This window comes from Lithobates pipiens, unplaced genomic scaffold, assembly GCF_037356315.1.
Source record: "Lithobates pipiens isolate NorthernLeopardFrog02 unplaced genomic scaffold, aLitPip1_a1.2 Scaffold_13, whole genome shotgun sequence".
Lineage (NCBI taxonomy): Eukaryota > Metazoa > Chordata > Amphibia > Anura > Ranidae > Lithobates > Lithobates pipiens.
In genome coordinates, this window is record NW_027507718.1 from 121,262,479 (window position 1) to 121,287,831 (window position 25,353).

At 44.1% G+C, this 25,353-nt stretch overlaps 1 protein-coding gene across 1 annotated transcript in view; it reads left to right on the forward strand.

Annotated features, from left to right (window-relative positions):
* The window catches only part of HOMER3 (homer scaffold protein 3), a 277,523-nt gene that overhangs the window by 241,099 nt on the left and 11,071 nt on the right, over nt 1-25,353 (forward strand). The window lies entirely within an intron of this gene.

Sequence of the window (25,353 nt, forward strand, 5' to 3'; positions counted from 1 at the left end):
AGACTTTCTGGCAGAAAACGTCCGACGGTCTTCCCGATGGACTTTCGATGGAGTTACAATGGACTTCTGAAGGAACGGACTTGCCCACACACAAATGGACCAAAGTCTGTTCGTTTTGAACGTGATGACGTACGACGGGACTAGAAAAGGAAGTTCAATAGCCAGTAGCCAATAGCTGCCCTTGCGTCATATTTGGTCCGTCGGACCAGCATACAGACTAGCGGTTTTCCCAAAAGAAATTGATTCCGTCGGACAGATTTGAAACATGTTCTATTTCTAGGTCCGTCTGATCTTTTTGAAGAAAAAAGTGTGATGAAGCCCACACACGATCGTAATATCCGACGGAATGATTCCGTCAGACCTTTTCTGTCAGAAAGTTTGGTTGTATGCGGCATTAAGCTACCAAGTCAGCAGATGACCATACTGTCCTGACAGACTGGTTCTAAGGAAGTGTGTCATAAATTGCCATTTGAAACAGAACAGTAATAAAACGGGTTTCTAAAGCCTGTATACTCTGCTGCATCTGTTGTGAAGTTTTACCTGTGCTTCAGTAGGCACATAGGTTTGTCTGCCCTCTTTGCTGCAATACAGACTCAGATCTGTTTAGAAGCAGCTGAAGTTTAGATTACAGTCTGCTACAACATTTTCATGTATTTGGAGCGCCGGATTTAGACCTTGTGTAAGTTAGGTTTCGAAGAAGACACTTTTTTATTGACAGTAAGAGTAGTTGAACGACCTTTCTACTGAACAGCTTGTGGCCATCATGCTCAAATTCCATATATTCTAATGCCTTGTACACACGGTCGGAAATTTTGACGGAAAATGTCCGATTGGATTATATTGTCAGAAAATCCGATCGTGTGTGGGAAAAAATTTGAGGGCAGGATCTAAAATTTTACGACAAAAACATCCGATCTGACTTTTTCCGATCATTTGTAGGGAAATCCGATCAGACAAAGTGCCACGCATGCTCAGATGAAATTACGAGACCAAAGCTATTGGCTACTAGCCGCAACGTAGTCCCGTCATAACGAACGAACGTCACCATGTTCGGAACGATCGGATTTTCCAGTTTAGGACAAAATCCGTCGTGTTGTCGGAATGTCCGACCGTGTGTACAGGGCATAAGAGCTACATTACCACCTGGAAAGGTATCAGCAAGCCCTTCATCATGTAATAAAAGTGTCTGTTGAGATGGAGTGAGACATGAATGGAGCTTGACAAAGGCTGCAAACTGGACAGTTTCCTCAACAAACACACTACTAATGCCTTGAGAGAAAATAGATTTCATTATTTTATTTTTTTTTTATAAAGGAAGTCCAGGGCCCCCTCTGTCAGGAGGAACCAGTGCAATTGCCTCTTTCTCTTTCGTTCATTGATGGACACAGCACCTTTAATCTTGACCTTAGGGTTATATCGCCACCTTTAGGGGAGAGGACTAGGCAGAACACACAAAAACAGCAAAGCTGTACAGTACCGCTCAGGGAGCGGTCCTACTGGCTATAACCCCTCTCTCTATCAGCAGCTCAGCTCAGTTTTTTTTCTGCCTAGTCTAGGAGAAGGACCTGGCTTCCTGTGGGGACCAATGGTCCTTGGAATTTTTTCTTTTTCTGCTGTTTTTTTGATTCCTGTGATCTACAATCAACAGCTGGGCTGGGTGACAGACTGGATAATATAGATCCTGGTAGTCTCCCCAGCCTGGCTATCGAGCGTGTGCAGACCTTAGCTACATGCTGGGTCGGCCACGACATGCCCCATCTGCTCCAAGGGCGGCCAGTTCGTGGAATGCATCCAGTAGTCCTGGCAGGAGGGGTAAGTACGGTTCCACCTGTTTCGGCAGGATGGAGCAGCTGGGCATTCCCTGGGAGGTCGACTAGGGGGTTTCTCCCTCTCCCTTTCTTCTATCACTGTCCCTTTCCCTCCCCCCCATGCTAAGGGGCCGCTGTGTGACTGGGCCTAGGGGGTGTGGAGAACGTACCTGCCCGGGGGTCCTCTGGGGGGTCTCTGGGTCCTGGCAGGGGGCAACGCTGGGCGGTTGGTGGTCCGCTCCCTTTTTTCCTTATTTTAGTGTGGTCTTTGGGGTGTCTGTGTGCAGCTTGCGGGGGCCGACCATTTTCCGGTGGTGGCGGCCATGTGCTTAACCGTGGCCATTTTCTTGGAGTCTGGTGGCCATTTTCCCGGCGGTTTTGGGTGCTTTTGCTGAGGAGACCGGCTGCCATTTTTTAGTAGCCTCAGACCTGTTATACTCTTGGCACTGGTTAAACCTGGAACAGCGTGAAACTGACACAGGACACCTCGTGGCAGGCAGAGGGGAGAGCGGACGGCGGCAGCACAGCACAGTACCTGGGTCAGGGTGGTGAGTCCTGCAGGAGGCCCCTCAGTCTGTGGCAGCTAGGAGGGTGGGAATTATTTGTTTCTTGCCTTAGGTCCCGAAGGGTGACAGGTGAGAGTGGGCCAGCATGGGACAGAAGCTGGCGCTTCTTCCCCTGTTATAGCAGCCGGTTCTGCGGCACCTGCTGTGCCTATGGACGCTCTTTCGGCGGTCCTGGAATCTTTTGTTGCCAGGGTAGAGGCGGCGTGCAGGTGCAAGGGGTAAAAAACACCCCCCCCCGTCCTCTGGGCAGAGCTCTGATTCAGACTCTGGTCCCGCTGGGGCAGGTGGCCCCTGTTCTGATGTTTCAGAGGATGCGGACCAGGACTGTTCAGACAGTGAGGATGACTCCATGTCCGGGTGAGTGCAGGAAAAAGCGCTAGTAGGAGCACTTATCACAGCGGTGCGGGATAACTTAAAAATAGAGGATACGGCAGGGGCATCTGCAGAAGTGTCAGTCCCTTTTGGGTACCACAAGCCGGCCCTCGCTGCTAAGGTGTTTCCGTATTTAACTTATTTTGATAAGTTTATTTACAAGGCGTAGGGAAGCCCACAGCGGGCCTTTTTAGTCGCGAGGTGGATGGCGGTGCGTTACCCCTTTGAGGAGAGTTTCCTGAAAAAATGGACATCTCCTCCGGTTCTTGACCCCCGGTATCCAGGTTAAATAAGGTAACCACGATTCCGGTGGAAGGGTCCCCCTCTTTCAAGGACTCTGCCGACAGAAAGGCGGTTGCCCGGTCCATGGTTACGGTGGTGGGTTCAGCATTGCGGCCAGTGTTAGTCACGGCCCTGGTGTCACAAATGCTTACTGAATGGGCTAAGTTGTTGCACCGCGAGTTGGAGAAGGAACAGGTTTCCCCGGAACTGGCAGACCAGTTGGTGCAGGGCCTTAAGTATGTCTGTGATACGGCCCTGGATATGGCCCCTTTGCTTTCTAGAGCTTTGGTATCGGCAGTAGTGCTGCGTCGCCTGATTTGGCTTAAATGCTGGTCTGCGGACCAGGCATCTAAGAAAGAGCTGATGGATTGCACCAAGTGTCTTCACCCAGGTGCTAGCCCCAATTCTGGCATTGCTAAGACAACAAAGGATCGCAATCGTGGGTTACCTGGACGATCTCCTCCTGAGAGCAACTTCTGCCTCAGAATTAAGAAAGGATGTGGAGATCACCATACAGAATCTTCGGGAGTTTGGTTGGGTGTTGAACATCCAGAAGTCGGTGTTGGTGCCGACTCAGCACCTGGAGGACTATGGTGTTGATTCTGGACTCCTCAGAGGCGAGAGTTTTTCTCCCTTCGGACAAGCTGAAGACTCTTCAATCGGCGGTGCAGTTGTTGGTGTCCCACCGGTGGTCATCGCTGTGTTTCTGCATGCAAGTTCTGGGTTTCATGGTAGCCACTTTCGAGGCGGTACTGAATGCTCAATTCCACACTCGAGTCTTGCAGAAAGAGATACTGTCCAAATGGAACAAATCTCCGACATCCCTGGATTGTCAAATTCGGGTGAGTCAGCTAGTCAGGGCTTCCCTTCTCTGGTGGCTGAGGTCTCCGGCCCTTTGGTCCGGGAAGTTGTTTCTTCCCCTTTATTGATCACAACACATGCCAGCCTGACCGGCTGGGGGGGAGTTTGGGGCGTACATTCGCCCAGGGTCACTGGACGCAGGAAGAATCTCGCCTGACGATCAATGTGCTGTTGCTTTGGGCGATCAGGCGGTGCCTCTACACATGATCGCGGAGGCTACAGGGGCGTCGGGGCAGGATCCAGTCAGACAACGCCACGGCGGTGGCGTATGTCAACCATCAAGGAGGAACAAGGAGCTTGGCTGCAGCGCTGGAGGTCGCTCGCATCCTACAGTGGCCAGTGCGGTGCATGCTGGCTCTGTCAGCCATATACATTCTGGGTGTAGAAAACTGGCAGGTGGACTACCTCAGTCGTCAGCTGCTGGACCAGGGGGAATGGTCGCTGCATCCGGAAGTATTTCAGCTCATTTGCCTGAGGTGGGGCACGCCAGATGTGGATCTCTTGGCCTTGTGGCTCAATCGGAAGGTACAAAGGTTTGTGACCAGGTAAAGAGATCCCCGGGCAGTCGTGTCAGATGCATTGGTGGTTTCATGGGGGCATTATCAGCTGATTTATAACCAAGAATACTAAAGTGCAAAAATGGATATTAAGTGGAATGTGCCTTAATGAAAACAGCTGCAAACACTTAACGTGGTCAGTTACCAGGATAATTATAAGCTAAAATAATAGTGTTGCGCTAAAATCAATATTCCACCTAAAGGGACTAAAGTGCTAAGTGCAAGGTGTCAAACAAAATCCTGCAAGGGACTTGGGAACAATCCTCAAACAATTCCCTACCACCTCGAAGGTATGTGATTCCAACAAATGTGGCAAAATAAATATCAAAATATACACAATAGCGGTATCTGTTAGTACAGTGAAAGAAATAAGTGGTACTAAAAGTGCTCAATGCCATCCATAAAAGTGATAAACATGAGAAAAAAATAAAATATTAAAAATAAATGTGTCCGTGAAAGAATAAATATATAATCACCACCATAGATCCACCTTGCCTCAGTCTGTAAAAGTTTGTCAATATCTCCACCTCTTTCATGGGAAGAAACACGATCCAATGCGAAGAAGTGGACATTGGATAAATCAAATCCATGGTACAATCCCATATGCCTACTAATTGGAGTTTCCATTTTCTTTTTCGAAATTAAGGAGACCTGATCTGTAATTCTGTGGAAGAAGGGTCTCTTTGTTTTACCCATATAAAGCTTCATACACACGATAGGACTTTGTCCAACTTTCCCTTGGATTTTTGTACAAAGGGCGTCGGCCCTGAACTTGTATTGCATACACACAGCAGGACTTTTTCAGCCAACTTTCACCAAATCAGGGGTTTTTCTGCTCTTTACCGCCACCTTTGGTCAACTTCTGTATTGTTGTCTGATCTTTTGCATTGGTTCTGAGCATGCCTGTTTGTACTTTGTACAAAAGTCCTATGGTTTTCTGTACACACGATCAGACTTTGCTCCATCGGACTTTTGTTGCCAGAAAGTTTGTCCGTTCGCACAGCCAACAAAAGTCCCATGAAAACCAAAAAAGTTTGTCCGATGGAGCGTACACACAGTCGGATGTTGCTCCAAAACAGCTAATTTGCATGTTTGTTGTCAAAAACTCTGATCGTGTGTATGGGCCTTAATAGGCACCACAGTTTCATTGCATTATGTATACAATGCCAATTGTTTGACAATTGGCAAAAAATTTTTTTTCCAGATGACGCCATTAGGTAGGGTAATCGGGTGAGCATGAAGAACAAACCTACCACAAGGGACGGTGCCTATCTTGCTGGTTTTTCATGGTGACTTTCCCACATGATGGCTATGCACTAGCTGATGCTTTAATGATTGGGATCTATGGAAAGTAATTTCTGGATAGGGTTTATTTAGAGACCACCTCATCTGCTGTGAGTCGATGCCAATATCTCTCCATTATAGACCTTACTTTCTGATGCTGTCCCGAATAGTTGGTGATTAACCTAGTGGTTGGTGTGGTTTGAGATTTTTTGGTCTTATGTATGAGTCTATCTCTATCCTAAATTTTACCATGACCATAGACCTTGAGGCGATAACTACTATAACCCTTATTAAGAAAGCGATGTTGAAGAGCTTTAGCTTCTTTTTCAAAGTCCTCATCCTTTGTACAATTTCTTCTGACTCGGAAATATTAACTATACGGGATACTGTTTATCAGCGGAACAGGGTGTGAACTAGCCACATTTAAAATTGTATTTTCAGAAGAAGGCTTTCTAAACAGAGTAGAACCTATTATCCTCATCAATGAAAATCCTGACAACTAAAAATTCAATAGATTGTTGATGACACTTCATAGTGAACTATGAACTTGTGGATCCGATGCAAAAGTTGACCTGGGGCCCCCAGACTACCACCCGCCCCTTCCGCTGCGCGCCAAGATTCTCCAAGTGGCTAACGAGTTATTTCAGATTTTTATTTACATACTGAGAGAGTAATTCAAAAGATTTTGGAGAAACTATCCACATTTTGACATACCTCTACAATTTTTTTGAATACCCTGGAATAGGGGTAGGCACCCTTTTTTTAAAAAATTAACTAGCAAGGCCTAGCTAAATAGTAATGAAAACCTAGAGAAAAAAAAAACTAGAAAAATATAATAAAACAAATGTCACTGTAAAAAATAAAAACTTAGCCTACCTGTGCAGTGGACAGTGTCAGTCAGGGCAGGCAATGGTGTCTGTAGGGCAGAGGAGGGTATCAGTAAGGCAGTGGACAGCAACTTTATTTGTTATTTTTTACAAAATATATATCAGGGGTCTAAACAGACCCATGATGTCTCATTCATGAGACAGGGAAAGGAGATTGAGGGCTCTGCACTGTCTTCCTGTTCATTCATAAACGCATAGTAAACTCCTCCTTTTGCCCCTCCTGTCTAGGTGTGACAGGGAGGCCACACCCTGAAGCATGGGCAGGGTTGGCGTTGCGACCCTCCATGCTACACCAGTGGATGGGGTCCCTTCAGGTCACACAGGGGTTCCCCTGCTGCCTGTACACTACAAGTCTAAGCATGTCCAGGACTCACCCCCTCCCCCATGCTGGCTCCTATCACTCCCCCACATATAGGGTGTCCCCAGTACGAAGTCTCAGCCACCCTCAGTGTGTAAAAGTACAACCAGCCCTGTGACCCGCACTGTAAAATGTTCTAAGATTCTCGCTCTTGCTCGCCCTCCCCCCATGCTCCACTCTTACCACGTTCCAATTTTTTGGCTCCAGAAAGCATGTACAGTGGTGTGAAAAAGTGTTTGCCCCCTTCCTCATTTCCTGTTCCTTTGCATGTTTGTCACACTTAAGTGTTTCGGAACATCAAACCAATTTAAACAATAGTCAAGGACAACACAAGTAAACACAAAATGCAATTTGTAAATGAAGGTGTTTATTATTAAAGGTGAAAAAAAATCCAAACCATCATGGCCCTGTGTGAAAAAGTGATTGCCCCCTAAACCTAATAACTGGTTGGGCCACCCTTAGCAGCAACAACTGCAACCAAGCGTTTGCGATAACGTGCAATGAGGCTTTTACAGCGTCCTGGAGGAATTTTGGCCCACTCATCTTTGCAGAATTGTCCTAATTCAGTTACATTAGAGGGTTTTCGAGCATGAACGGCCTTTTTAAGGTCATACCACAACATCTCAATAGGATTCAGGTCAGGACTTTGGCTAGGCCACTCCAAAGTCTTCATTTTGTTTTTCTTCAGCCATTTGGTGGTGGACTTGCTGGTGTGTTTAGGATGAATGAATGAATGAAATACTTATATAGCGCACAATGCGAACTGAATCGCCTCTAGGCGCTGTTCTAGGATCATTCTTCTGCTGCAGAACCCAAGTTCGTTTCAGCTTGAGTACACGAACAGATGGTCGGACATTCTCCTTCAGGATCTCTTGGTAGACAGCAGAATTCATAGTTCCTTTTATCACGGCAAGTCTTCCAGGTCCTGAAGCAGCAAAACAGCCCCAGACAATCACACTACCCCCACCATATTTTACTATTGGTATAATGTTCTTTTTATGAAATGCAGTGTTCCTTCTACGCCAGATATACTTGGACACACACCTTCCAAAGAGTTCCACTTTTGTCTCATCGGTCCACAGAATGTTGTCCCAAAAGTCTTGGGGATCATCAAGATGTGTTGTGGAGAAATTGAGACGAGCTTTGATGTTCTTTTTGCTCAGCAGTGGTTTTCTCCTTGGAACTCTGCCATGCAGGCCATTTTTGCCCAGTCTTTTCCTGATGGTGGAGGCATGAACGCTGACCTTAACTGAGGCAAGTGAGGCCTGCAGTTCCTTGGACGTTGTTGTGGGGTCTTTTGTGTCCTCTTGGATGAGTCGCCGCTGCGCTCTTGGGGTAATTTTGGGCGGCCGGCCACTCCTGGGAAGGTTCACCACTGTTCCATGTCTTCGCCATTTGTGGATAATGGCTCTCACTGTGGTTCGCTGGATTCCCAAAGCTTTGGAAATGGCTTTATAACCCTTTCCAGACTGATAGATCTCAATTACTTTCTTTCTCAATTGTTCCTGAATTTCTTTGGGTCTCGGCATGATGTGTAGCTTTTAAGGATCTTCTGGTGGACCTTACTGTGTCAAGCAAATCCTATTTAAGTGATGCCTTGATTGTGAACAGGTGTGGCAATAATCAGGCCTGGGTGTGGCTAGAGAAATTGAACTCAGGTGTGGACAACCACAGTTATAGTATGTTTTAACAAGGGGGGCAATCACTTTTTCACACAGGGCCATGATGGTTTGGATTTTTTTTCACCTTTAATAATAAACACCTTCATTTACAAATTGCATTTTGTGTTTACTTGTGTTGTCCTTGACTATTGTTTAAATTGGTTTGATGTTCCGAAACACTTAAGTGTGACAAACATGCAAAGGAACAGGAAATGAGGAAGGGGGCAAACACTTTTTCACACCACTGTATATTACCTGGTGGGGCCCCACCATGACTGAGGATGTGGGGGGGGGGGGGGCACATGACCCACCTCCTCCACTCAGTGACCCCATCTCGCCTGTGTGAAGGGAGGTGGTCTGTCCTATCACATACTGGTATCCCAGGTGACCCCCGGCCACCCACACACAGACACATTGACAGATCTAATGTGAGGGGGAGGCCACAGTGCCCCCCTGGAGCAGGGAAAGGGTTGCAATTGCGACCCCTGAAGCTACTCCCATGACTAATGCTTCTCGTGGACCAAGTTTCATTTTTAAATATTCTTGTACACAGAGTTTTTTTTTTTTTTTTTGCTTTGCCTGTAGAGTCGAGGGAAAGTTGAACAATGCATACAACTGTAAAAAAAAAAAAAAAGATACTATAGATAAAGAAATGTTATGTACTTGTTGCATGATTCAAGTATGAACTATGGCTCATTTAGGTCTGTAAATTATTTTAAAATGCAAACATCTGTGGTTTACATATGTAAATATATTTCCTTATTTGACATGTACCATGTTTCCACGTCATTTTACATGTCCTAAAAGGAAAAGTGTTATTTAGTTATTAGGATTTTTTTTTTTTTTGTCAGAAAATGCATTACAGCTGAGCCAGAAGAAATCTAGACATAACGTGCAAGGCAAATTAGCTTGTATTAAAAGGTACTGTGCTAGATTATTAGTTTATGCAGCAGATTAAAACATAGGCATTCAAATTGTACAATATTTGTTCTTGGAATGACTGTTTTGTAAATGCTTCACATGATAGATAGTTCCTGCTGTGTAGCAAGAAGAAAGCATTACTTTAATGCTGACCTTGAACTGTTACTTACCATCAAGCATGGAAAATCAGTTTTGTCACAGTTGTATTGTTTCCATTCACACTGCATATCTAAAACATAATGAAACAGATATTTTTGTTTGCCTAGCTATTTTTTTGGTGTAGGATTATACACAGAACTTTACAGGCAGCTTGTGGTGTTCAGAATAACTTAAATTTTGCTTAGGGACATGTCAGGGACAGATTGGTATAAACAATGCAGAACTCAAACCTAGATATGTTTAACCTATAAATAGGATGGACTGTGTACATATCAAGTTTACAGCTGATTAACCACTTCATTTCTGGAAGATTTAACCCCCTTCATGACAATGTCATTATTTTCTATTTAACACTGTGCTACTTTAACTTGTAATTGTGTGATCAAAATATATATATTTTTTTTAATTTCTGCTATAAAACATATTCTGTAAAAAAAAAATCTAATTTCTTCATAAATTTTGGCCAAAATGTATTCTGCTACATGTCTGATAACAAAACAAAAAAAAAAATTCCAATAAGTGTATATTGATGGGTTTGCATGGAATGTATAGCATTTACATCTATTGTGTATATATAGTATACTCGAATTTGTTATTTATATTTTATACCAATAATTACGGTAATCAGTGACATATAATGGGACTGCGATAGTGCTCCCGGAAATCTGACACTAACTGATGCGGGGGGGGGGGCTGACACCCTAAACCCGGAAGTAGGCAACGACTTATGGGTACATCACCTTGCCTACAATGTCCGCCTGCCCGCAGTACATTGCAGGCAGGTGGGAAGTGGTTAAGATCCACCAGCATAGTAAAAACAGGGTTAGTTTATGGTAAACATACCTCTGTCGTCCCCTGATAAACATAGAAGGGGCAGCTAAGTTAGATTTTTTTTTCTGCTTTAGCACCCTCTACCTAAAGGTAGGTACTAGAGTGGTATTTTTCTAGTTGCAGGGCCCAAGTGCAAGTAAATTTAGCCAGGCTTGTGCTTTAGGCAGGGCCTGGTTGTTGTGATTTGAGAGTGGGAGTGTTCAGTGTAGTGGGGGGTGTGGCCACCTGTACTTTGGCTCAGAGATGCCTTCTCTGCTTTCAGATGGATTGTTCTGGAAGAGAGGTGGGACCTGAGGCCTGAGTGGCAAGCAGCTCATGTGAGGAGCCCTGACCAATTATCTCTTGGTATTGGCAGGGGGCAAGTCTCCCATATAAGCTGGGGTCACATGCTTCCAGGGAGGATTTCTGTGGAGCAGAAAGACAGAATGGATGTTTGAGGTGTTGTCCCCACGTGGGGGATGCGGCGGTCGTGGAGGAGGGATGGAGGAACCGTTAGGAAGGAGCTAAAGATACAGATCTTCATCTCCAAGGAGGCATCCGGCTGCTGTGACCGGGGAACACAGGACCTGAATGTAAAGAGGATTAAGCAGAAGTAATAGAAGTCAAGCGGAAGAGAGTAGAACAGCATTCTGTGACCGGGGACACAGAACTGTTCTGGAAAGAGAAGGTCAGTGTAACATAAGAAGAGAAACTTGTCAGAGCAGAGTACAATGCTGTGGCCGGGGAACACAGCATTGTTAGTGATGGACTGGCTGGAAGCAGCAGTTCGTTTGTGGCCATGTGTCAGGTCAGGGGGGAGGTGCTGTGTCCTCTCTGGCCTGGTTAGCACATTGGTAATGCCTTCCAAAGACTGGATGACTGCCCAATTCATGGAGGAAGCAGCAGTGTGCAGCTCTGACTCTTTGATTCATAAAGACAATATCATTCTGGTTTGCAAATGGAAATTATTCAGAGTGGTTCCTTTTGTTCTTTTGGAAGTGAAGCTAGTAACTCAGTAACTATGCAGTGAAGGATTTACACAAAGAAAAGAAGCAACAGTCAGTAAAGAAGTTATTGCACAGAAATACAAAGATACATGGCCAAGGCCATGAGTAATTCCAAGAATGTGCTGTATCATGGGCATCACATATTCCCTTTTCCCTTTTCCCTCACAATAAAAGCAACAAAGCGGAAAAAAATTACCGTTCATTTTCTTTAAAATGGTGAATGCGGAGTTGGCAGCAGGGTGATTGGTGGATGTTAATTACCAAATCAGCAGTCCTTATGAGGGTACAGCTACACTGTTTTGGAGCTTTCATTAAAAAAATGTAAAAAGGTAAGCAGCAATATGTTTTTGTTGTGCTGTGTGAATAGGAATATATCATATAACGTGGAATGTGGAAATACACTTTAGCATGCAGTGCAGACTAATGCAGATGACCTCCACACATTTATCTCTTTCCAGGCACATTGATAAGCCAAAGACTTTGGCCTTGTAAAGGCTTTGTGAAGGCTTCATGTTGTGAAGTGCCTACCTTTTATGTAGACTTTGTTAAATCAGGTTAGGGAGTCTCCAAGCAAGACATTTTTCTGATGAGATAGTAGACCCAGATCTTTGTAAAATATAAGTACCATATTTATCGGTGTATAACACGCACATTCATTTTAAGAGGGAAGTTTCAGGAAAAAAGCAAAATAAGGGTCAGTACCCATATGCAGCCTCACAAGTGTCATTAATGTAGCCCCATCAGTCCACATCAATGCAGCAGCCTCACCATTGCCATCAATTCAGCAGCCTTACCATTGTCATCAGTGAAGCAGCCTCGCCATTGCCATCAATGCAGTCTTGTCATCTGCCGCCTGGAGGGGGCGGGACGGGCGCCAACAGATTACATACAATGAGAATCTCCTATGATAGACAGAACAGTGGTCCAATGGCTTCCCAGGAGACAGGACTTCCTATTACAGAAGCTGCCAAGTAAACAGGAGATTCTCACTGCATGTGATCTGACAGCGCTTGTCCCGGCCCCTCCCTGTCACCTCCGAGGCAGCTAAAATTGAAGTATTGGCGTATAACACACACACGTTATTTGCTCCTGATTTTCAGGGTGAAAAAGTAGGTGTTATACACCAATAAATGCAGTAGGTGCTTTTATATACAACACAGTTCTCGGCTACTATAAGCGAGTGAAATTGTTTCTGCCGTACAAACATCAAGTTTAACAATATATATGTATGAATATGAATAATAGGCGTGTTATAGGTGTGATCGTATAGTTTAGTCCAATCAGCATTCATATCTTCTTAGTAGCAAGGGAACAGTTAAATGGGTGGTTACATCGTGTAAGCGTAATCATAGAAAGCGAATGAAAATGCGGGAGCCGCCAGGCCAGTAATGGATTAGACCAGCTAGATAAGACTGTCCATTTCTTGGAGCAAGATGGAGTAAACTGTTGCTTCTTATCTGGTAGTGAAGATCATCATAGAGTGAAAACTCTGTCTAAGAAGCAGCAAGAAAGTGTATTACAAATGCCGAAAGTGATAGTCACATCATCAGTGATAGTTTTATATATATATGTATTTGAGTCGTATAACGCGCACACCAAGTTTAGGAGGGAAGTTTAAGGAAAAAAACTTACATTTTAAATGCCCATCAATGCAGCCTTCCCCAGTGTCCATCTGCAGCCTTCCACAAAATTGCAGCATGATGGGTTTTTAAATTTAGCGCCGCTGAGATACACAGATGTCGTGTGTATTCAGCTCCTCTCGGCTCCTCCCCACTGTCTCTGAAGGCAAGATGAGCACCGCCGACATAGACCGAGCTGAGCTGAGTGTACTGTGTACTCGGCTCCACTCAGTCACGCTCCGTCCCGTCCCTTGGCCTGGGTCCTTTGATGGACACAACACTGGTCCAATGGTGGGACATAAAGGCTAGGAGGCGTGACTGCGAGTGGAGCCGAGCCTAGCCGAGTACACAGTACGCTCGGCTCGGTCTATGTTGGCGGCGCTCCTCTTGCCCTCACAGACAGCGGGTATCGGCATATAACACGCACCCACGATTTTCCCCTGATTTTAAGGGGAAAAAAGTGTGCATGTTATACACCAATAAATACTATATATATATATATATATATATATATATATATATATATATATATATATATATATATCCGGGTTCATTTCGTCCCTCCCTGTCAACTGAATAAGCTTCAAGTTTTTGTTGATGTGCAAAAGTACATACGCAAACTCAATATACAGAGACATTTTCTTTCCAACCCACCCAATGGTTTGGAATGTGATGTACAGAGACCTATTTTGCATTCGGGCCTCTCTAATCCGTCCCTTTTTAATCCACAGAACACTTCTTCCCATTCCATCGGTGTATTCAAAAGTCTAAGGCCGCGTACACACGCGGGGACTGTTCGCCCAACTTTGTCCGTCAAACAGTTTCAGCGGACAGTCCGCTCAAAATTAGCATGGACGGACTTGCCCACACACAAAGTTTCAGCGGACAGTTTTTCGGAATTTCCGAAAAACTTTGTTCAGCAGACTGTCCGCTGAAACTGTCCGCTGAAAGCCCACACACGAGCGGACTGTCCGCCGAAACACTGTTCAGCGGACAAAGTTGAGCGAACAGTCCCCGCGTGTGTACGCGGCCTAATTCTCCAAGATCTAAATGCACTGCCCAAAAAATGGGTCCACCAGGACCCGTCTATTGCCTCTGGTCTACAGTCCCTTTGCGATAGAAAGGATCTTATTGTTAGACCTGCTGATAAGGGAGGTGGGATAGTCATTTTAGATAAGGCTGATTACATCATCCAGATGAAGGCATTATTGGATGACCATACCACATAAAGGGTCCTTTCTGAAAGACCCTACAACTGAATACAAAATAGCTCTAAAATCTTTGGTTGAGGAAGGCTTTTAATTGAATATCCTTAACAAGAAAGAACTCAGAGAATTCCTGTTATATATTACCTCCCAAAGGTACACAAGAATCCAATAAATCCGCCTGGCAGACTGATAGTAAGCGGGATAGATTCCGTTACTGCGAAGATTGGCAAATACATAGCTTTTTATTTGCAGCCCTTGGTTAAAAATATACCCTCGTATCTTGGAGATACTCGTGATACTATTAGGTTACTAGAGCAGGTTGAGTATCAAGACAACCTCCTTCTGGTAACGGCGGATGTATCTGTCTTATACACATTGACTCCTTTAGACCTGGGTGTAGCTGCAGTGGAATCTTTTTTAATTAAAAGTTCCTCTCTTCCACTTATCCATAGGAACTATATTATGGAACTGTTGAAGTTTGCAACGGAACACAACTTCCTCTGGTTCCAGGATGTGTTTTATTCCCAGATCAAGGATGTAGCCATGGGGGCTAAGTATGCCCCCAGCTTGGCTAACCTATTCATGGCCCAATGGGAGGAGGATGTTGTCTATGCCAATGAGCGACCTGAATTGGTCCTGTAGGCAAGGTATATAGACGACATCCTCCTCCTATGGAAAGGTGATCAGGTATCACTCCAGCTATTCATGGCCGAGTTGAATGCCAATAATAGGGGCATCATTCTTACTTTTGAGGTGAGTCCCAGTACCATACACTTTCTGGGCTTAGAATTTTCAGGGCTCAATCGACAACTGGTTCTGCGGACTTACTTCAAAACTACAGACCGGAATGAATACATTCCTGTCGATAGTTGCCACCATCACCAATGGCTAAAGTCCATCCCTAAGGGGCAAATTACACATCTCCTATGGAACTGCTCAAAAGTGGAGGCTTTTGTTATGCAATCTTCCATTTTGAGACAAAGATTTGTGGAAAAAGGGTATAGACCCGAAATGCTTGATCGAAATATTCAGGCTGTACAGCAAATTGACAGACAATCTTTGTTGGTCAGCAAACCGTGGGTCAGGGAGAGCGATCATTTCAAATGGTCCTTTTTCAGTTCAATACAAGGAAATTGGAAGGATTTTGAATAGACTTTTGAATAAAGTTCTATGGGATGATAGGGTGTTGGGACATTTTACGACGTGCGCGACAAAATATATCGTATATTTGATCACATGCCCATGTAAAATGCAATATGTAGGCCGCACGAAAAGGGCCTTTTCGGTGCGTGTCAATGAACATATTGGCAAAATTAAGAAGGGCTGTGACAAACATACAGTCCCCCGTCACTACTTAGAGCACCATGATAGGGACCCTAAGGGTACCCTATTTCAAGTGATTGACAAATTTGTTTCCCATTGGCGGGTTGAACCTAAGATTAGGGGAGTCTCTCGTCTAGAAACTTATTGGATATATGAACTGAGGTGCTACTAGCCCCAGGGCATGAACGTTGATTGGGATATTAATAGTTTCATTGACCGGGGGTGAGTGGCACCTCGACTCATGGGAGTTGTATACTTTATTTTCATTCAATTTATAAAGTTTTTCTGTTCATTTGCATTTTTGTAGTTTTTTTCCACCAGTTATTTTTCATAATTTTTTTTTCCCTACCCCATATATTTTTTATTTTTTATTTATTTTTTACTTGATGCAGATGAGGAGAGAATCTTTTATACACCCGTTTAGGCGCATGTGTCACCTTTTGTGGTGTTTTCTATATTTGTCTGTGAGGGGACACTGAGGGTTGGAGTGATGCTTTTTGTTTGCGCTCCATCTCAGACAACTCAGAGGTGCCTCTGTGTTGTGGTGGTGAGTGGCACAAGTGACGTATGGTCGCTTCCATATCTGGGTTGCGGCTCTGGATGTGTAGGAGGTTGCTTCTGTGTCGAGAGTTGTCGTTTGGATGAGGAGGAAATGACGTAGGTTATCTTCCGGTTGGAATTGAGGCTTGAGACACAAACAACTCAAGGGCAGTTCCTTTCTCTAGATTATGGTCGGGCGGAAGTGACGTGTGGCCACTTCCAGCTCCAAGTCGAAACTTGAACTACAAACAACGGGTGGGCCATGTAATTCTTAGGTGTGGGCAGACACAAGCCATCGGGCAGTCCAAACTTTGCCATCAGATATGATATTAATATAGATATGGGTTCTGTGGATTAAATCTAGCGGCCACTAAAGAGGAATAATTTAGTGTTGTTCACTTCCGGTTTCGACGAAGGTGGTGGAATGCAAGCAGAGCGGCCATCTTGCTCGCGCTTGCGTTCTACGAATGGATGCCAGCTCTTGTAGGATACTGAGACTGGAAATCCCCTTTATACTTAGTGTTGTGGGTTGGAAAGGTTAGTGTACCTGTATATGAGATGATGCACATACGGGATGTGTGTTGCCTGGTGTGGTGGCCTCCTTAACATTGGGTGTACACATGACAGGGTTAATTGAGGAGGAGGAGGTGGCCTTTCACAGGTTCCTGTTGCTCCTTAATTAGATAGCATATATATCTAAGCAATATGGGGGGGACAGATACCGCCCCAGTAGACGACTTTGCGGTCGAAACACGTATGGCTAGCGTTTCCTGCTCCCCATATTGCTTTTCCTTTTTTATCTTATATTTTAGCACGTGATTTTGTGCTTTTTTTTTTTATGTACTACATTTTTTACAAATAAACCTTTATCGGTTGAACTTCACTATGCAAAGCATTTTGTCCATGCTTTTCTCCTTATGGTGAGCCTTTTGGAGCCACTTTCGGGTTAAGTTTGGTTGAGACCAGTTGGAGTCCGTTATAGTTTGTGGAGGTCTACACCTTGGTAAGCTGACCGAGAAATTGGACATCAAGGAGAGTGACAGCCAGTTCGGAGGAGATCTATCATCTGCTGCGAATCTTTCCTCGGTAGGCCTTCTGAGCCTCTTTAAGCCTTCATGACACATTGCTATATGGTATTTGTGTCCATCATCTCTGGTAAGAATACCCATCTCTTTCAGTGAATATCCTGTAGATGATTGCAAGTCCCTAGTAGTCTGGGTCAACGGAATATTTGAATCTTCAGTTTTCAAAATTGATATTAGTGGACATTATTTTGTTACTAGTTCAGAGACTATTTGCCACTATGTTGATTTTTATATTTATTTTTCATTCTCACTTCTATATACCTGAGTATTTATTTTGAGCTTGAAGTTTACTATTCACTTGGGTTTGTTATCACTGAATAGAATTTTGTATTATTAACCCCACTTGGGTCAAAAGTCACTCACCGCAGTGATTTTTTTTCACTATTTTTATAGTCTCACCTAGCACTGCACTTTTTGTTATTTTGCTAATTTAGACTTGGTTTGTTTATCTGTCAGCAGCTTGGCTGTGTTATTCACAGAGCACACTATAGAGTACGGTTGTATGGTAGCACAGTGTTTTTTCCTTTTTTTCTTTTTATATATATATATATATATATATATATATATATATATATATATATATATATATATATATATATATATCTAACTCAACATTATCAGACCCCTATAATTCTACTCAACTTCCAGCCTTCAAGATAAAATTGGAGGATCTGTGTGACGGGTTGCTGGGTCTTTCATTGCAGCAGCCAGACAGTACAGGTACTGTAGATATACTTGTTTATCCCATTAACAACATAGCAAACTTCACAGGAAAAATACATCAACACCTGTCTCTTTATGTAGAACTCTAGTTAAAACATCTGTTTCCTCTTTGGATAGAGTAGAGAAAAGTTGGAAATCCTGTCAGGTCTTTATTACTGTGCATGATCTCACTAGGAAGATTTCCCGTTTTGTCCTATGTGGTTACCAGGAGAGAAAGCAAGGAGAGAAAAGCAGTAATTAAAATACATTGCAGTGTTCTCATTAGGGGCCCTTATATCATCTATACACATCTACTACTTAAATTATAATGCTAGGCAAAACCTTTTTTCTTTTCTTTTTTGGATGGCACACCTAAGATGGGTCAGGGGGGCATGGTAATGGGGGGGGGCAGGAGGGCATGGTAATGGGGGGGCAGGAGGGCATGGTACTGGGTGGGAAGGAGGGCATAGTGCACAGAAGTCGGGGTACACAAAGGTCAGGAGGGCATGATACTGGGGGGATAGAGCTTTTTCTCAGTTTATGTAATTTTTCTTCACCGATGTACGCTGATGAGGCAGCACTGACATGCGTCACTGAAAGGGACTGTTGAGGCTGCACTGATAAGCGGCACTGATAGGGCTGCACTGATAATCGGTGCCCTGATTATCAGTGTAAGCGGTGTGCTGACAGGCTTGCTAGCTATTGGCACACCTTTCCACACACAGACACAGCACGTGAGGAAAGGACTGTAAAATAACCAGCAAGTCTGTTTACCATGTGATCAGCTATGTCCAATCACAGCTGATCATATGTAAAGTGGTATTGTGATTGGCCCCTTACCCCGATCTGTGAGCAGCAGTCACAGAGCTTGCTAATACGTGCCACAGGAGGTGTGCAGGGGGTGGGGTTCTGGGAGGACGTCTATGGACCCCCTTCCAGAGCTATAGTACTGCGCTGTAGCCATCTTTTGGCTATAGTGCGGTACCGAAGTGGTTAATCACTACTCTGAATTTGGTATTTTAGCCAGTTTTCTATCTATTTACAAACGGATTTTTCCAAACTTGTAGACTTTACCTTACACATTAGCTGTGTGTGGGGCAACTACAGTATATAGAATGCTTTTACAAAATCCAAGTATACCATGTCCGCAGCCACCCCTCTGTCCAAGGTTTTACTTACCACCTCATAAAAAGAAATCAGATTTGTCCGAAAACTTCTGTCCTTCATAAATCCATGCTGTCTGTTGCATAAAATGTTTTTTTTTCTAGCAAAAACTCATCTATTTTGTTTTTTACTACAGCCTCCAGTATCTTCCCAACTATAGAAGTTAAACTAACAGGTATATAGTTACAGTACTTAGTAAAGACTTTGATCCCTTTTTTAAATATAAGAACCACATTGGCCTTACGCCAATCCAGTGGTACCATGTCAAACATTAAAGAGTCCCTAAAATGTAGAAACAATGGCTTTGTAATAACAGCGCTCAATTCTTTTAGAACATATGGGTGTATGCCATCTGGTCTGTTTTGGGCAAAAAAAAACCCAGACAAGCTGGTTGTACAGAAGTTGATCTCTCAAATGATTTCTGTACAGCCAGCCTGCCCATAGGTAGACCAAAATTCGGCCAGTCGCTGCTAAACCTAGTGAATTTTGATCCATCTATGGCTGGCTTTTAATGCAGCTTTTAGACTGCACTAAACCATAATATTATAAAATCTATTGTTTTCCGTGATAATGTCTTCACCGCCTGCTTACCATGTGTTTAACATCTTGAGTTGTTCTGCACTCTTTATGTAGCTCCCTGCTGAATTTGTTTGGTTTTTGAAGGTATTTCTATAAATGAATGTCAACATAAGTATATACCGTAAATGTTTAACGCAGTTCCTAAATGCAAAGCTTAGGTGTTCTGTAAATATTCAGGGAGACATTAAAGAGGAAGTAAACCCTGATGGGTTTACTTTTTCTTTGTCTCCCTGCAAAGGTAAAGCATAATGGACTACTATGCATCGCATAGTAGCCCATTATGTGTCACTTACCTGACACAGGATCTAGTGATGTCACTGCTGTCCCCTGTAGTTCAGAGCGTCCATCATCTTCTGGGTATCGCTGCTCTGGCCACTCACAGCACAAGAGCAGCAATGATGACGTCACTCCCGCGCATGAGCACAGGAGCTGCCCTAACGGCATATCGCCGTTAGCAGTGGCATGCTGCTAACGGCAATAGTGCGCCTGCGCGCCGCTGTCTGTGGCCATGGACAGAGGTGCCTATCTTTTAGTAAATATCTCCTAAACCGTGTAGATTTAGGAGATTTTGTGGACCCACAGGTAAGCCTTAATCTAGGCTTACCTGTAGGTCAAAGTGGTTTGTAAGGGTTTGCAACCACTTTAAAGTGATTGTAAAGGCTACATTTTTATTTTTTAACCACTTCCGGACTGCCGCACGCCGATATATGTCCTAACTTTGAAGAGGGATATGTTTGTTATGGCAGCAGCTAGCTGCCATAACCTTGGTATCCTCTGCTTTGGCTGGCGGTCTTATTTCCGATAATAGTGCTCTCTGCAGCGGATTCACCGAGAGATCACTTTTGTTGGTGGCAGGAGTGGGGCCTCCCGCTGCTCTCCGATGCCCTCCACCTCTTACCTGAGCCGTTGGCAGCGGTGGAGGCGATCAGATCCTTCTTCCTATTAGGCATGGGGAGGAGTGAGGGGAAAATGGCCCCCACCTGTCTCCATACCATTGCAGGGCGGAAGCAATGTTAAAACCTCACTTCCACCCATAGCTCTTAAAGGGCCATTTTCTTTTTCTTTAAATGACTTTTTTTTTATTGCATTTTAGTGTAAATATGAGATCTGAGGTCTTTTTGACATATTTAAGAGGTCCTGTAATGCTTTTTTTCAATTACAAGGGATGTTTATATTCCTTTGTAATAGGATAAAGGTGACACCATTTTTTTTTTAAAGAACAGTGTAAAAATAAATTGTAAAGTAAATAAGAAAAATAATAATAAGAAAAAAGCTTGTGTGCAGGAGCGAACGCATACGCGAGTTGCGCCCGCATATGAAAACGGTGTTCAAACCACACATGTGAAGAATTGCCGCGATCGGTAGAGCGAGAGCAATAATTCTAGCCCTAAAACCCAAAACATGGGTTTTAACCCAAAATATGCAACCTGTAGAATTTTTTAAACGTCGCCTATGGAGATTTTTAAGGGTAAAAGTTTGTCGCCATTCCACAAGCACGATTTTGAAGCAGGACATGTTGGGTATCAATTTACTCGGCGTAACATTATCTTTCAGAATATGAAAAAAAATTTGACTAAAGTTACTGTTGTCTTATTTTTTTTATTCAAAAATGTCTATGTTTTCCAAAATACATTTTATTCTCTAGGGTGTTAGGAAAAAAATGTAATTGAATTTGATTGACAGCAGCGGGAGCCAATGGCTGCACTGCTATCAATCTATCCAATCAAGAGCCGGAACCCCGTGGAGAGAGGGACAGCGCATCTCGGCCGAGGGAAATGCGGGGCTCAGGTAAGTGAAACAGGGGGGGGGCTGGGGGGGTGGTCACTGCCAGACGTTTTTTCACATTAATGCATATGATGCATCAAGGTGAAAAAACATGAGGGTTTACAACCCCTTTAAGGAGGGTGAGTAGAATTATTGTAATACAAGTGTAAAACATGTCCTAAGGCAGTGGTCATCAACCCTGTCCTCAGGGCCCACTAACAGGCCAGGTTTTATGCATTACCTTGGTGAGATGCAGACTAGAATACTGCAATCACTGAGCAGCAAATATCACCTGTGATGTATTTCCGTTATCTTGCAAACTCGGCCTGTTAGTGGGCTCCGAGGACAGGGTTGATGACCACTGTCCTAAGGTGTCCTGGTTTCAGCTTGTGGCTTGCAGCAGCTTTGTATTGTGAGACCCACAACAGTAGGTCATGTGCACTGGAAACAGTTCCCTGGCATCTTCTTTTAACCACTTGCCGCCCGCCCTATAGGGAATTGACGGTGGCAAAGTGGTTGCATAATCCTGACCGGACGTCATATGACGTGATCAGGATTATGAGCCGCTGCGCGCCCCCGGGGGTGCGCATCGCGGCGATCGTTGTTGCGGGGTGTCAGTCTGACACCCGGCAACTACGATCTCGGTAAAGAGTCTCCGACGGAGACTCTTTACCACGTGATCAGCCGTGTCCAATCACGGCTGATCACAGTGTAAATGGGAAGAGCCAGTGATCGGCTTTTCCTCACTCGCGACTGTCAGACGCGAGTTGAGGCGAGCCGATCGGCTGCTCCTCTGACAGGGGGGGTCTGTGCTGATCGATTATCAGCACAGCCCCCCCCCCCCCCCGAGGATGCCCACACTGGACCACCAGGGACGCCACCAGACCACCAGGGATGCCCAGAAAAAGGTAATCCTCCCTAGACCACCAGGGATGCCAGTCAGCACAATGGATGCCAATCAGTGCCCATAATGGATGCCAATCAGTACCCACAATGGGCATCACTGATTGGCATGCATTATTGTTTGGCACTGATTGGCATCCATTAGTACAGTATAACACCAATGCCGCCTATGAGTGCCCACCTGTGCCGCCTATCAGTGCCCACCTGTGCTGCCTATCAGTGCCCACCCATGCCCATCTGTGCCGCCTATCCATGCACATCTGTGCCGCCTATCCATGCCCATCTGTGCCGCCTATCCATGCCCATCTGTGCCGACCCATCAATGCCAATCTGTGCTGACCCATCCATGCCAATCCGTGCCAGCTATCAGTGCCAATTTGTGCCACCTATCAGTGTCCATCCGTGTCGCCCATCCGTGCCGCCTATCAGTGCCGCCTATCAGTGCCACATATCAGTGTCCATCAATGCCACCTCATTGGTGCCACATCATTGGTGCCCATCAGTGCCGCCTTATCAGTGCCCATCAGTGTAGCCCCATCAGTGCCCATCAGTGAAGGAGAAAACGTACTTATTTACAAGGTTTTGAAACTGAAACAAAAAAAAACATTTTTTTAAAAATTTTCGTTTTTTTTTTATTTGTTTAGCAAAAAATAAAAACCGCAGAGGTGATCAAATACCACCAAAAGAAAGCTCTATTTGTGGGAAAAAAATGATAAAAATTTCATTTGGGTACAGTGTAGCATGACCGCGCAATTGTCATTCAAAGTGCGACAGCGCTGAAAGCTCAAAATTGGTCTGGGCAGGAAGGTGTTTAAGTGCCCCGGTATTGAAGTGGTTAACTATAAGCAGGTTTATTCATTCCGATGTACTGGTATTTAGCCAGGCCCCCACCCCCATGGTTCTCTGCTTGTTAATTTTAATCATGTTTATTTACTACTTTTTAGAAAGAAAAAAAATGCTTGCTGTCATTGCCATATATTTAAAACCAATTTAAAAAAAAATGCCTGCAATAGAAGACTCTTATAATAACCAGAAAGTCTTCACTTAATTCTTTCAAGGAATATGGCTTTTGACCGGATCATAATATGACTTTTCTCTGATGTGCCCTGTTGTTCTTCTTGCCAGCATCTACATCACTACTTTGTCCTTTAGAGCTGGAACCATATCACTCAGAAGGGGATGTAGGCACCTGACATATACAGAAGTGTTGGACACTAAATGTTCTGCTGGAGGCCATAGCTCTTGAAGAAAACAAAAAACAAAGTTAATGCTTACCTACCAGTGGAGACACACAAGTATTAGAAGTCTTCTTTAGCAGTCTGTTTGTTTTTTTTTGTTTTTTCTTCAAGCCCTTATAGAGGCTGCTTACACTCTGCCACAGCTAGTATCTGGTTAAGATAACCACTACATTAAAAAGACAGTTGACAACTCACTGGGTTAAAGTGGTTGTAAACCCTTACAACCAACTTTGACCTACAGGTAAGCCTAGATTAAGGCTTACCTGTAGGTCCAAGAAATATCTCCTACACGGTTTAGGAGATATTTGCCGAAAGACAGGCACCGCTATCTACGGCACATGCGCCGTAGACAGCGGCGCGCAGGCGCACTGAGCGCGCTGCGGTCAACGGCAATATGCCACGAGTGGCGGCTCCCATGCGCATGCGCGGGAGTGACGTCATCGCGGCTTCGCCGAATGACAGCGGCGGAGCAGCGAGACCCACCGAGAAGATGGATGCGCTGGACTACAGGGGACAGCGGTGACTTCCCTGGCTCCTGTGTCAGGTAAGTGACACATAATGGACTACTATGCGATGCATAGTAGTCCATTATGCTTTACCTTTGCAGGGAATGAAAGAGGAAGTAAACTCATCAGGGTTTACTTCCTCTTTAACAGATAAAAGGCATGTCTCGAGTGGCCTGAGGAAAGAGCAGGAAGCTCTGAAACATATTTCCACACCCACAGGACAACCCATGTGATAACACTTCTGAAACTGTGCCCGTGTGCTCCAGGGTGGTTACAGTTCCTTCCAGTTTCACTTTCCAGCATTCCCAAGCCTTTGACACAAAGCCTGGTGGCTGCACATGCAGGAATGGACACTAGTGGGTCCAACAGCAGTACTCCGTGTGGAGATATGCCTTTAAACTCAGTCAGTTGCCAAATGTCTTTTAATAAAGTGGATGATTTCAATGCTACACTTAGCTGGCAACCCCTTTCTCCTCCTTGTCGGTTGTACTACTGTCTCAGTGTATTTTATGGATGTTGGTGTTCCTTCAATAAGCTGAGTACAACTAACAGCATGATTAGACAGGCAACTCCAGATCATAATGTTGATAAGATGCTTCAGTGTTACTGCTGTACACTCGGGAAGCAGGTCTTCACTGACCCTTTGATGCACATAATTCATACTATCTCTCCCAAAAATCGTTTTTTGTTACGTTAATTTTAAGACACAGCTTTTGATTGAAGATCAGTCAAATACATAGATATTGGTTCTCATTGATCTTCAATCAAAGTTGTGTCTCAAAAAAAAAATGTAAAAAAAATTATGAGAACAAAAAAAGTTCTATTTTCTCAGTTATTGAGAGACACAGCTTTTGATTGAAGATCAATCAGAACCAGTTGCAATGGTTCTGATTGATCTTCAATCAAAAGCTGTTTCTCTCATTGAGCTGGAAGAAAATAATTTTTATGATGGAGTACCAAAAAATACTAGATTACTTTATTACAGTCTTACTGTCCAGTCAGTGTATGTGTTCTTCGGACCACAAAACACATCTTCTCCTCTAAGTAACAAACTAATATAGCTTCCTGCTTGGTATTTTTGCTTTTAATCCAGTGTAAAAATAGCCGTCGTTGAATTGTTCTTTTAACTAGCAAATATAGGGATACAAATGGCGGGACTTTAAAAAGGTGCCAAAGAAGGATTTTACAA